General features: G+C 28.9%; 1 long non-coding RNA gene and 1 pseudogene across 1 annotated transcript; one reads left to right on the forward strand and one right to left on the reverse strand.

Moving 5' to 3' along the window:
* The first annotated feature begins 4,515 nt into the window (after positions 1-4,515).
* LOC113386979 lies at positions 4,516-4,887 on the forward strand. Its single transcript, XR_003368032.1, has 2 exons — positions 4,516-4,653; positions 4,721-4,887. It is a non-coding gene; the product is annotated as an uncharacterized LOC113386979 (long non-coding RNA).
* A 2,000-nt stretch (positions 4,888-6,887) lies between these two features.
* Positions 6,888-13,971, reverse strand: LOC113385067 (annotated as a pseudogene).
* Between the last annotated feature and the right edge of the window lie 915 nt (positions 13,972-14,886).

The following is a 14,886-nucleotide window of genomic DNA, read 5'->3' on the forward strand; positions in this document are numbered from 1 at the left end:
CCTGGCACACATCTAGTATAATTGCATAACTTCGTAATGCATATCAAATTTTCAGTATACTAATTTTAGATATTTTTGAAATTAAATGTTCTTAAACACATTATATATAACATAAAACATATTATTAACATTTTCTAATGAATTGCTTTTGAAAAGGTCTCATATCTATTTCGTATATTGAACTAAGCTTTCGTAAAAATTATAAAAATATTATGTAATTTTAAATTAACAAGCAAGTATCTTTGGCTTTGTTTTTAATCTTGAAATGAGTTTTTGGTGAAGTTTTTCAATGCTATTATCTAAAATTTAGGATTTTTAGGAAATTTAGGATACCACGAGAATAGTACTTCCATCCCCAAGCATTCTTGGATATATTTTTGTGATACAAATTTCGAATTTATTTCGATCTCATGATTTTAATTTGTCGATTTCAATCATTAAAATAAACATGACACTCATATGAAATCTGCGAGAATATTCAGCATGCTCAAATATATAAGTAATAATTTTATATTGTACACAATTTCCTTTTATTTATAGTTATGACTTCATCAAATCTTCGTGTAGAGTAATTATTTGTATTATTAACAATTCTTTATTTAAATGATGCCCAAAATATTTAAATAATAAATCGAGTGGCAAGAAGAAAGTAATATGCAAAAGTAAGAATTTACATATCAAATCTATAATGATGAAAATTAGTCTTATCACAGACGTTTATTTGTTAGATTAGATTATAAGTTCAGTGGTCTCCAACCTTTTCGTACCGCAACCGCCGACCCCAACCCGTTCTTTTAAAAAATAATGCTGCGCCCTCCTTATTTTTTTAACAATCTAATTTTATAAATACTCAACTGATATTATAAATAATTTTATAATTTTATAATTTATAATTTTATAAATACTCAACTGATATAATTAGATATTATATTATTTACAAATTATTCATTCAGTTTTTTGTATTTTTCCAACGTTTTTTATTTATTTTTTGGAAACAGTTCAATATTCCAAACATTTTTGGCTTATTTTAGAAGCAGCCTCTCTTGCAACAATTTCGGAGTTGGAACTCAGAACATATTATTGATTTTACTAATGCTAATAATATTAATAGTGCTAAACATCCGACCATACTTTATAAAGAAAACTATCTTGACCGTACAATTGCTGAATCTTGTTTAACTTTTTTTTTAATTCTTCTAGTGCTAATAAAAACTAGTTGGTTTGGTACTTAGCCTTGAGGCAAGTTACATGAATTTCCCGATATGTTTAAATAATCGACTTAATCAATAAAAAATGATTTAATTTATGAGTCATTAAAAGTATTCTGAGTGGATTTATTACACATAATTGAAAACGAACGAACACTGACTCGGAGTATTTTCTAAAAGCAAATTTTCAAAAATCAATCATTTTTATAATTGAGTCAGTTTTTTGTAGGACTTTAATTGTTTAGTATGTTCAATAAGACCAAGTACTCTATCGTTATCCCAAGTAAATAGTCTAATTTTAATTTTAACAAATGTCAAAAGAACTACTCATTTTTTCAAACTTTAATGAATTTTTAAAACTAAACCACTTGTGAGGCCGTAATATTTCAGTAAGTTCTATAAGAACATGATATATGTCGCCAAAAAAAGTTCCATGAAAATCGGCTTAAATTTTTTTTTCAACAGTTAATTTCAAGAAACGGCTCAGTAGATTTTTACCTAAAACTAATCAGTATCATTCCCAAATCCGAACTAATATCTTTCGAACAATTTTTGAATTTTTAAAATCGGTTCGGTAGTATGAGCTTAAATGTGGACGAAAGGTTTAACACTTTTTTTCCAAATTACAAAGAAACGGCTCGGCCGATCGTCGCACAAAACTGAGAAACGATAATCCTCAACAAGATACATCAAATGGTTTTTAAATTTCTGAAATCGGTTCAGGCGTTTTTGAGTTCTAATTTTGACAAATGCCAAAAAGACCATACTAATTTTTGTAAACTTTGACGAATTTTTAAAGCTAAACGAGTGCTCATAGGGCCGTTATATTTTAGTATGATCTAGAAGACTATGGTATCTATCGTCAAAAAAATAATAATAAAAATCGACGAAAATTTTTTTTTAATACCTTATTACAAGAAAACGGCTCGGCCGATCTCTTTTGAATTTTCAAAATCGATTCAGAATTGCGGGCTAAAACGTGGACGAAAAACTTTTCACTTTTCTGCTATTTACGAAGGAACGGCTTGGCCGATCGTCGCACAAAATTGACAAACAATAGTCCTCATCGAGATACATCGAGTGGCTTTTAAATTTTTGAAATCGGTCCAGCCGTTTTCGAAAAAACGTCGATTTACGGCAAAAAATCTGTTCACATACACGCACACACACACACACATACTTTTTCCAAATTTGGTCTCATTCGATTCAGAATGGCTTGAAACAGTGGCGTCGGAACCGTGTGGGCTGTGTGGGCTTGAGCCCACCCATGAATTTTAATGGGGGGGCTCAGCCCACCCATCAATTTCAAAAAATTATATGGGCTAATATCTCTAAAAAAAAAAAAAAAAAAAAAAAAAAAAAAAAGACCACTGGCTGTCTATCTAAAAAAAAAAAAAAAAAGAGCCCACCCATCAAAAATTTCGTTCCGACGCCACTGGCCTTGAAACAGAAAACATAAAATTAGCAATTCGGATTTTTTGATGAAAACATAAACTTCTCCTTCGGGAAGTTAAAAATAAATCTTTTTAACGTTTTTGGTTTATCTTTTTGGCAATAGTATTTTGGAAGCCTCCATTGCAACAATTTCGTGCCCCCCTGAGGGTTCGCGCCCCACATGTTGGGAAATAGAATAGAATAGAATAGATTTAATACAAATTTCACAAGCTTAACTACTGTTATATATTATTTTGTTTTAATTTAATTATTAAAGAAAAAGAGACTATATTTCTTAACAGATCACATAATTTCGACTCGTTGTCAGAACAAATAGAGCATAATGTCAAGTTAATTAATAAAATAAAAGGGATTTCTAAATCTCATCGCTTTCATTACATTAATTGACATTTATGACAGTTGTGATGCATTGCCACTTATTTGCTAACATATGATCAGTTATGTTAAAAACATCATCATGTAAATAAATAACAAACAATTTTGGATTGTATATTACTGATCAATATCACTCAAATAGATATAAATTATTTATGTATATCTCTTATATTTTTGTTGTAGCATTTACTATGTAGTTGAAATAAATATTACACTTTGAGATGCAAAGTTTGGGAAACATATAAAATAATCGATATGATAATGATAAAACACTTGAAATATAAAAAGATAAGATTCTTTTGAACATTTCTGCTTCCCAAAAACGTAATTGAAGGACTAAAATTCACACACAGCGCATACAACCTGTTTTCATAATGACAATGAAAGTTGATGTACATAAATAAACAAAACTAACAAACAACACACAATATTAACCTTATATGTGTGTGTTTAAAATACATGCACAATATTAAATTTTTATCTCAATCGTTTGCCAATTTTCACATAAAACAAAACAAATAAACTTACCCCATAAACCAATCAACAGTATCGCGTAAATATTCTGGGAGTCGCTCCAGTTTGTCGATTTATCGGGAACACTTGTCAAAAATTAGTTAACTAAAACGGCACAAAACACAGCTCAAATGTTAAAATAATTTCAGTGTCCCGGCAAGTGAATAATTGTTACGTATTCCTTGAGCACTGACACTAAAGAACACTGACAAGCTTTGCGTTATTTACAAATACGTACATTTGAGGTTGACAAACTACTAAACAGTTTATTGGTGATATTTTTTAGTTATAACATTAAATTAATGCTTGAGTTGTACAAATTTAACACTTTTGCAATTCAAAGCAGCTGAGAGTTCCTCAGCCATGTTTTTCGTATCTGTCCCGATATTTGTTTGATATTTTTATCATGGTGTTGCCAACGCTTAATTTTAGAACAACATTTCCGAGATTCGACCTAATTCGTATATTTACCTATGTTCATAGTGGTGAGTTGGTGGTAAAATTGAATTCAAATATATAAATCAAATTTGAATATAATCATATATGTATATAAATACAACTAGAAAAAGCATTTTATTGCTTGATATTATTTAGTATTTAAATAATTCATAGCATATTTTATCCTAAATTATTCAATACTAGTGTGCTGTTAAAATTTATATGACTATAACAGGTTAACTGTACAAAATATTAAGTGTTTTTTGGATTCGAATATATATGAATTTGATTTGCAAATAAATTTCCACAATAATTGCAACTTACGATAACTCTAGAATTATTATTTTTTATGATATCTCTGAAATTACAAATTGCTTAGAATTGTATAAAATTTGCTTTATGGTGACTAGAGTTCCTACTATTAATGTTGCCAAATGAGAATAACTATACATTCACAAAACATCAGACAGTCAATACTTTCATCTTGTTTTATCTTAAAATTACTTTGCTTGACAAATCGTTAGCATTTATTAAAAATCAAGAAGAATGTTTCGAATTGGTGGTCCAGGAATGGGTGATCCCACAGAGGAGCGCCGAAAAGTACGAGAAAATGTTAAAAACAATTTAATTGCATTTATCGCCATGTGCACAATTTTAAGACTGAGTAGGTTATGTGAAATATTTAGAATTTCAGTATATATGTTAATGTCTCACTATTGATTCTTTTTCAGCTCCCTTAGTGCTTCAGAAATGCTGTTGACCGCTCTTCCAAACTAAATAAATTCCTAGATAACTTATAGATATATTTAAATTCATGGAAACTCACTACTTTTGTACATATAACATTGTAACACAAGTGAAAAATCTATTAACTAATAAAATCTTTTTTAAATTTTAATAGTTGAAACTGTTTTATTGACATATTCAAATTTCAAATAAATTACTGTAATTTGGCAAAATTGGTTGTGTGCCTATGTTGGTTAGAAAAATAAATTGATTGTACCGCTTCCAATAAATTTGCACGACTCATTAGTTCGAACATTATATAACCACAGTTCTGAATATAAATAATTAAATAAAATAAATTCTATTAAAACCTGTTGTACATCTAGACATTAATTAAAAATGCATTGAGGTTTAGTGAATGTTTTAATGGAGTTGATTACACAGTACAATAAGAACAATGATAATATATGGATTAATTGGCCATTTTCTATAATAAATATTGACTACTATGTTAAACTTAATATGGAATATGATTTTTTTTTTTTTGAATAGTATATCACATGAAATGAACAAAACAGTAAGCAAACGAGATGTGTGCGCATGTGAATTATTTTCTACATACAATAAAAAAACATGCAAACATTTTACCATTCATTCATAAGCTGAGTCTGCATTCTGTTGTATTCAATTGTCTACATTAATTTAAATAAAATTCACATGATTTCACAAATACTAAAATATTAAAATTTATATCAGATGCTATTTTGCCTATCAAAAATTAGGCTAGTACATATCTACATATGCTACATAATAAAATCAAATATACAATGATTTCTTCTAAAACGCTTTGATCTGCCCATTCAATAGCTCCACATTAAATACACCAATTTTGGTATATAAAAACTGAACTTATTAATATGAGTTTAAATACTTTATAAAATTGTTAAAATTTAACCATCCCCAACTTGTAATGTGTAATATGCACAGTTTGATTACGTTTCATTTAATATTATAATTCACAGATTAAGAACAATGTATATTGAAATAACTCTCAAAATATAGACATCAATTTGCTATAGACAAAGAATTAGAATCAAAATAAAATCTGCCAAAGAATGATTAATGACATAGCTGTAAAAATAATTCTACATATATTTTGGTTCATATTATCAGAAGTTTGCTTATTGTTAAGTATAATACTAGTTTGTTTATCATTTCACGCAATCATCCATTAAAAACCAACTGGCATGCGTAAAATGTATTCAATTTCTCATACGATCTAAATTAGTTTTTTAACAGCAGAGAATTCATTCTTTAACGGCAGTGTTTTTTGAATAGAAATTAAAAATTACTGTAATGAAGGTCTAGTAACTGTTCACCTATTCAACACCAAGTCACAAAAGCAAAGAGTTGGAGTACTTAAACTTGCAGCAAGTATTTATGATTTATCAACAACTGTAAATTAGTACTTGAGCCACAGATATTCTAAAGGCAACAATTTCCTGACAATTTCACATAGATTCAATATTTAATTAACTATGAGTTTTTTACAATGACAACCTTATAAGTAACTTAATAATGAGAACTTGTATTATAATATTAGATCTTTGAAGGAGACATCAGTATAAAAAAATTATTTTTGTTAAGCCAAATAAAATTTTATTTATGAAATTTTGTATATTTTTATGTATGAATATAATAATACTGCACAGTTAATGGATTGACAGGTGTACAAACATTTAATAACTATAAACTTGAATTAAAATCTACTATAATTTGATTTAAAATTTACTTTAAGTTGTGATTTTAAAATGCTCTCAATGACAAATAAGATAATTAAGAAATTTAAAAATGTACCAAAAATATATTGTAAATAAACATTCTACAAATACTTATCTACAAACATTAAAGAAGCATAGCTGTATTTAAAACCAATTCACTATAAATCACAATAACAACGGATAGACGACTTTTACAACAAAAAATATAATTTACACATTCACAGTTACAAGTTTCTTTTACTTCAGTTGCCATTTTTATTTATACACTTTTTATGTACTACTTTATAAAAAAAAAAAATCAAATCTAGACCAACCAATGATGAGAGTATAGCGCAGCACCATTCAATGGTAAAATTTATATTTTAGAAAAAATTACTTAAAGAATAATATTGTATTGCTCTTCAGATTTATCTTCAGAAATCTAAATATATTTTGAAAATAGCATTGCCAAAACATTACTAGCCAACTATTTCAATAGTCAGAAATGCTATTTTCAAATATTTAAGCAATATGCAAGTTATTTTTTTGGAACTGATAAGTTCATTCAGTCAATTTCCCGATTTATAAGGTTTCAATATCATTTGTTAACTTCACTTAACTTTTAATCTGTATATTAATATTCTGCATATCTTTCTAATCATCTTTGAAGTACGAGTCAATAAAACATTCTTAGTATTTTCCGAAGTGTGACGAGCATACTTTAGTTTTTCTTCTAGATAATATGCTGTTCATCCTTTCATCTGACTTCATTAAAACCATATATAATTCGTTTATTGGATGATGTTAAGCATTTATATTGGTTCAATATGAAGGGTGACCTAAACTTACAATTCCTTTTTTATCAGACTTTTTCATATTTTTTTGTTTCTTATTTCCACACTTAAGCTTCTCCATCCTCATCAGTAGATTCGGCTTCCTGCAACCACATCAGCCACTGGAATACTTGGAATAGTGCTTGCCCTTTGCCAGGATAAGCTTCTGTGACATCCTCTTTCCATTGTACAAAAGCATCTTCTTCAATTACTTCCAGATCATAAAGGTTTACGAAAAAGCGCAAGAGCATGCCTAGAACAAAATCATATACATGAATAAAAAAATATAAATAATTATCAGTGTTGTGATTTTAAAATGCTCTCAATGACAAATAAGATAATTAAGAAACTTAAAAATGTACCGAAAGTATATTGTAAATAAACATTCTACAAATACTTAGCAAGCATGATATGTGCAATAGAAAAAAATCGTTTTATCGAAGTTACATGAATCAATTAATATTGATAATTACTAATGTAAGCATGATATATGCATCATAAATAAATAATAATTTATAATGGGCATTTGTGAAACTAGTGTTCTTAAAAATAATTGAAATAATTGTTAACAATTGATCAAATAATTGTTTCTTTGAATTTTAGGCCACAAATTTTATATTTTTGTAAGGACTCCATAAAAAGGCTAATAGTAATCTATTTTATTTTTACAAGTTATTAATTAATGAGGTGTAATATAAAAAAAATTAAAAATAGTTTAATTATAGAAGGTGATGAATTGGTGCTTTACAAAAAATTGGTCTCTGACCATACCCCATGATTTTAGCCCATCAAATAATCTGAAGAAAAATATGCTTCTACATTATTAACTTAAAATAAATTTGCAATCATATGAACGATAAGATAAGTTAAATTATTTGTTTTCTCGAAATGGCGCGAATAAAAAGATTGTTAAATTTTTTTGATGATCACAAAGTATTTAAATATAGTAAAAATCGAAATGTGTGGATTGATAGTTCCTATTAAAGAAGACTGCAAAAATTTCAAATAAATTGGTCTAATAGAAGTTGAATACTTGTGGCTATCGTATTAACAAAAACAATTTAGAGATAATAGAACGCATTTAAAGTTAGGCATAGGCAGAGGAGGATTATCATGATTAAACAGCTATATCACAGAAAATAATTGAAATTTTGATAAATCTTATACACATACTTGAAAATTAAACTTTGATAACATTAAAAAAAAAAAAAGCATTTTTTTTAAATCCTAGACCAAGCCTTAAAGATTGTAAAATGCTCACTCATATCTTTAGTAACATGCAAATATATTTTTTTATTTAGTTTATCATTTATAGTTATTCTCACCTTTAGGAAAATTGTGAGTAAAGCAATACACTTGCAATGCATACACAGCAGTTAGTTGTAAATCAGTTCGGCCATTAAGGAATGCTTGCAAGACAATTTGGAAACGCTCCAGTAAAGTTTTTTCTTTCTCTTGAAGTGCTTTTGGGGGTAAAACTGTTGCATCCACACCATCTGCCAAAGTGCTTTCCTAAAATACATTGTGCATTTTAATTAAAAATTTGGCAATATGTGTAAGTATCTACTAAATTTAAAGATAAACTCAGATAAAGTTTGTTTCATAAAAAGAGTACTCAATAGGATCTATTAGAATAATAAAAACATCATTGTATGTAAAAATGTACTTATAACTTGTCCTGGATTACTGACCTGCGTTATGTATTTTAGCAGCACAGTTACAAATTCATATACAAATGCTGGATCAGTGTGACAGCTGGTTTCAAGATTATCTTTAATCCATTTATAGAATTGTTGTGGATTTGGATCTGCTTGTAATTGTTTCCATAACTCGGCACGCACTCTAAGCAGAGGATAAAGAAAACTCAGGCCTCTATCTTCAAGAATTTCTGCTAAGCGATCTTGTGTTCTATCAGCTTCCGGCAGCATTGACATTAAATTGATCTGATACCAGAAAATAATTTAAATTAATTAAAAATTATGAATTATTTGACATTTTGATACATTATACTAAAGTTGTAAAACTGAATATAATTTATATGAACAAAGTTGACAAATGTATAAGTTAATATACAAGAATATAACATTTTAAGTTAATCAAAAATTAACAATTATTGGTAGACATAATATCAAAGTTGTACCTAAAGTTAAATATGAATGAATTATTGATGATGATTACTCATAAATCAAATCTAGTAAAATAATATTACCAACCTTGCTAGAGTTCAGCATTTCTTTAACGGCATTTTTATCCAAAAGTTTAACTAAACACTCGAGGACTATCAAGAACAATGGATAACATTGGCCATTTTCAGCAAGTGATGATAAATCTGTGAATGTCATCAGCTTAGATGTGATTGTATTAGACAAAATTTTTGCAACTGGTAAATGGGATTTTTCTTCTTTGTCTGATACAGACATAAATAATTGTCTAAAACTATCAGAAAATGCTGCAGCTGGAACCAAGCCATCCTTACGTAAAGAACTTAGAAATGAGACTACCCTTTCTTTTACATTATCTAAAAAAAAGATCAATTTAATATTTCAATTAATAATTTATAGAAAAGATTCTGGATATTTCCAATTTGTTAATTACCATTTTTTTCAAGAATGTCATTCAATACTGCATACATGATGTCTTTTGCAAATTTATCAGGTATTTTGAATTCTCTGTAAGCAGTTGTAATTTTATCTAAGTCAATATTCTCAATAATTTTTCCATCTTCCGATGATTGAAAATTTTCATGTAAAAGGGTAAGAACCTTTTTGAGTAGCTCTTCTTTATTTGGACCCTAAAATAGTATAAACAATTTAAAATGATTGAAGTAACAAAAATAAAATATACAAATATTTATGAAAGTATCAGTACAATTGTTGTTTCATGTAGTACACAATCAATAGGATCTATTAGAGTAAATTCATACATCATTTAAATAAAGCATTAATTTGTTCCACTTTAAAGAAAAGTGATTGTGAAGTAGGAAATATATATTAGGCTTTAGAGCTTCATTATTAATGTACCTTATCTTTTTTGGCTTGTTTTGGTTTATCAGTAGATGACTGCTTTATAATTAATGGTGCTTCCTTGTGAAGAGCACCCACAGGTGCAGGAGAAGCTGGCTTAGAAGAAGACAATGTTGATGACAAATTATTGTCTGAGTGGGTCATTGAATGCACTGCAAATAAAAAGAATTGTTGAAGATCTTTCATTTTATTAAATAATCATGGCATGCTTTATTATTTATCAGTGGTAGTGACGAAACTAATTAATCTATCATTATTTTATATAGATAAAACTTTATGCATCATTTAATAGGACAATAAAATAAAATGTCCAAATACTGATTTGTTACATTTTGTAAAGCTTAAACTTTAATGTTAATTTTGAGTAGATTGTCATATGTAAACATTCCAAAATAAGTCTATTATTTTTGTGATAAGCTTGACAGAAATGCTACAAAATTCAGTATGCTGAACATCAAATTTGGATCAGAATTTATTTTATACATACTTGGTGTGTGATGACTATTACGATTTGTAGGTCCTCCCAAAGGTAGCATTGATGGAGGAGGTTGAGTAGTTTTGATGTTATTAGCTTTGTAAAGAAGACTATTAGCAGCAGGCCGCATTTGAACTTCTTCAGGCCCTTGAGCCAAAAGATTGAAGTTCTTTTTGAATCTTGGGGCAATATCCTTGTTAGCTAAAAAAAAAATCACATATTTAACTTAGATTTAAAATTCACGATTTTATTTGACCCTGAATAAAATAATTGCTTTTACCATTGTTGCCATAAATACCGCCACCCATTCCATGTTTATTAGAATTATTATAACCACGGTTGTTGCCATGATTTCCTCCCGCAGAACCTGGGCCACGGTTATTCCCATGTTGGTTATTATGTCCTCGGAAGGAACCTTCAGAGTTAGTTCGATGCTCATTTCGATTTGAGCCAAAACCATTGCTGGTAAAACTGCAAAAGATCAGTACATATAAAATAAATATAGTGAATAAGAGGGGCAACAGTCATGTTGCAGCAATTTGCTGATCAGATAAAAATTTGTTTCATGAAATATAGATTCAATAGGATCTATTAGAGTTAATTAAGAACATCATTCAAAGAACATAGCAAAATAAACTTTAATACAAATGTGCATTTTTAAAATTAAATATTCAATTTTTATTAATGTTATATTGTTGATAATAAAAAATAATATATTACATTCATAACTTACTTGAATTTATCATGATGGGGAAGAGGTATAAGATTAGTACTGGGACTAGACACATTTAGTCCATTGAACATGTCATTAATGCCTCTCAGTTTCAATGGCAAACCACCCATCCATGAATCCTGGTCTGAGTCACGATGGTCTCTGTGATCTCTACCTAGACCTCCAAGGCCTGAATCTCGGCCCCCAGACCGCATGGATGCATATGACGATCGCAAGTCATCATCACCTCTAATCTACATTGCACAAATTACATTAATATATAGAATACTAAATTCTAAATTATATGAATGTTTATTTAATAATCAGTGGTAGTGACGAAACTATTTATATTTATCATTATAAAATCAATTTAAATTTATACATCATCTTAGAAAAACCAATTGCATTGGTTAATAAACAAAGAATGTCAATGTCGTTATACCTGGTGTATGGGTCTGGGACCTTCAGTACTAGATGCCTTCCGGGGCACCCAGCCATCTCCTCTCAACTCAATGACATCACGAAGCATGAATCTGATGCGAGGTGCCAGTTCTGGATTTTGGGCCACTGCCTCCATGCGCGTGAAGTACTGATCCATCAACTTCTTGCCCTACAACAATATTGTGCATATTATATACTGTTTACAAAAATAATATAGAATAGAATAAATAAAAAAATAAATAATAGAAAAATAATAGAATAAATAAAAAATAATATAATAAGGTTTACAAAATAATAAATAATATAGAACACATGATATTTTTGCATTAGGGAAATATATTTAATACAAATTAATGAAATTAGTAAATTTAACACTTAACAAATAACATCATAATATAAATAAACTAGCTGTAAGTGGAATTCTGTCTTAAGGCAATTAAGGCATCGTGCCTTAAGGCAAATTGCTGGAACTTCCCGTACCAAAAATTATTTTTGAAAAAAAAAAGTTTTCTATATTTTGACATATTTTGGAAGATCTAAACTTTTTTTCAAAGCAATCGTACTGCTTTAACTGCATAAATCGAAATATCAAAGCCCGTAAGCGCCGCGTCGCCGTCTAACGCGTAAACATTGGTACGAAACCCATAGGACTGTAAACCAAATTCATACTTATTGTTAAAATATCTATAAAATATCTGATAATTTGATGTGCATAAGTCTAATGATCATTTTTGACCGCCAAATGGCTTTTTTTTACTTTTTTCATTAGATCTCCGAAACCGCTAGACCTGCCTTTATGCGCCTTAAATTTGATCAGTTCTTCACCTTCTCAATATAAGTAAAATGTTTTTTGAATTATCAAAATCGGACGTTCCGTTCTCTTAAAAACGGAGTTACCGTTTTTCGGCACTTTTTGCCCCGTATCTTCGGAACGGCTAGACCTGCCTTCGCCAAAAACTAATCAGCACGTCTCCTTATCAATACGAATCGTATGTTTTTTGAATTATTCAAATCGGTTGATCCGTGTTCCCGAAATCGTCGACGAAAATTTGTATCCGCACATACATACACACACGTACATACATACATACATACACACACACACACACACACACACACATAGATCCATTTTTTCTGAGGTATGTCAAAATGTTCAGAAACCTCTGAAACGTAAAGATATATAAAAATTTTCATTTTCGATTTTTTTGCGATTACTATAACTTACCCTACGGGAAGTTAAAAAATAATAAATAATAAATTGGTAATATTGAAAAATTTATTTATATGGGGAAAAAATTCTTCGAATTTGAGAAATTTAATATATGAGAGTGGTAACAGAAAAAAATAAATTTGTATATCGGAGTATTACTGTATTTGAATAATGATATTGTATTGAATGTGGCACATACCTTGTCATTGTCGAGGATCTTGCCACAGGTGCGCACAACAGTTGAGCCAGGCACTCGAGATCTTCACTGCAATATTGTGAAGTTTGTGTTGTGAGATTGTGCCGATGATGTTGTGGTCTACGAGGTGCTGTTTTTTGTTGTTGCAGTAGTTGCTGAATGCAGCGCTGTTTTTTGTTGTTGCAGTAGTCAGTAGTTGCTGAATGCAGCGATTGTAGAATGCTTTCCGATAGAATTTCCAACTTACCCAACTCACCAATAAACTAAAAGAAATTGATAAATAGTTTAGGATATATTCAAAATATATGAACATAAATATGTCATTAAATAAATAAAAACAAGTGAATTCAGTGATCAAAATCACAGTATTTCTTTTTATTACCTTGATATTTCCGAGCATTTTGCGCTTGGCGAGGTGCTTACGTTCCTCATCCTCAGGGGACAGTTTTCCTCCATATTCATTAAATGCTTCACTTGCCGCAGATCTGTTTTCAAATTCAGCGCGGCACTTATTTAATAATAAAACTTTAAATGTGCAAGGTTGGTTGATTCTCTTTCAAAATTTGGTGCTTCTTTGGATAGGCGCTCACAGAGATGTGCATACATAGAACTATAAAAATAACAAGAATAAGATATTCTGAAGATAATAATAAGATAATAAACTTCAGCATCATGTAGCTTGGTATCACAATATCATTGAAAAATATGCTATATTACAAATATAAATGTTGTATCAGAAAATTTTATATATTTTATTTATTTATTTATTTAAATATATAGCCCAGATTACTCCAAGAGGACTCAAAAAATACAGTTATTTACATAATGAATTACAATTTAAATATATACAAAATTACAATATATAGTTATTAACATAAAATGCTTACATAAAATTACATATGCAGAATGTAAACAATATTATTTATAAACAGAATAAGATAAAATAATGAGATATTTGAAATGAAATTAAAAAGGTTAGCTTGTGCAGATGGAGATTATTATTGATTAGGTGAAGTGTTGTGAATATCTATTTCATTATTAATTAAGTTAAAGTTAGAGGACATAAGTAGAATAGGCGAATTTAAGAGAGCATTAGATTTAGGAGTAGAGAATAATTGAAAATAATTGTGAACGCATAGATAGCCTTGGAACATTAAAGGATAGTTGACTAAGAATAAGAGGACCAGTCTATAGAATTATAGCAAAGTTTGAATAAGAACATAATTGGTACAGATAAATCGACGCGCGAGGCAAGGGAAAGCGCATGGTAAATTTAAATTGTTTACAATTTCTCAGTATCAAACCTAAAGATTTGTGTGCTCTATTACAAATATCAGTTATATGATACGTGAAAAACAAACCAGAATCAAATAGAACTCTTAAATCTTAAAATTTTATTACATTCTATCAATGTGGTGTTAGAAATTTTATAATCACAAAAAGTATTGGAACGCGCTTATGTAAAAAACTGAGAATCTTGCACTTTGATATATTTAAATGTAATTTATTATAGATACACCA

Source organism: Ctenocephalides felis, unplaced genomic scaffold (assembly GCF_003426905.1).
Source record: "Ctenocephalides felis isolate EL2017-DRISC unplaced genomic scaffold, ASM342690v1 CF-g0.4_SCAFFOLD_03571, whole genome shotgun sequence".
Taxonomy (NCBI): domain Eukaryota; kingdom Metazoa; phylum Arthropoda; class Insecta; order Siphonaptera; family Pulicidae; genus Ctenocephalides; species Ctenocephalides felis.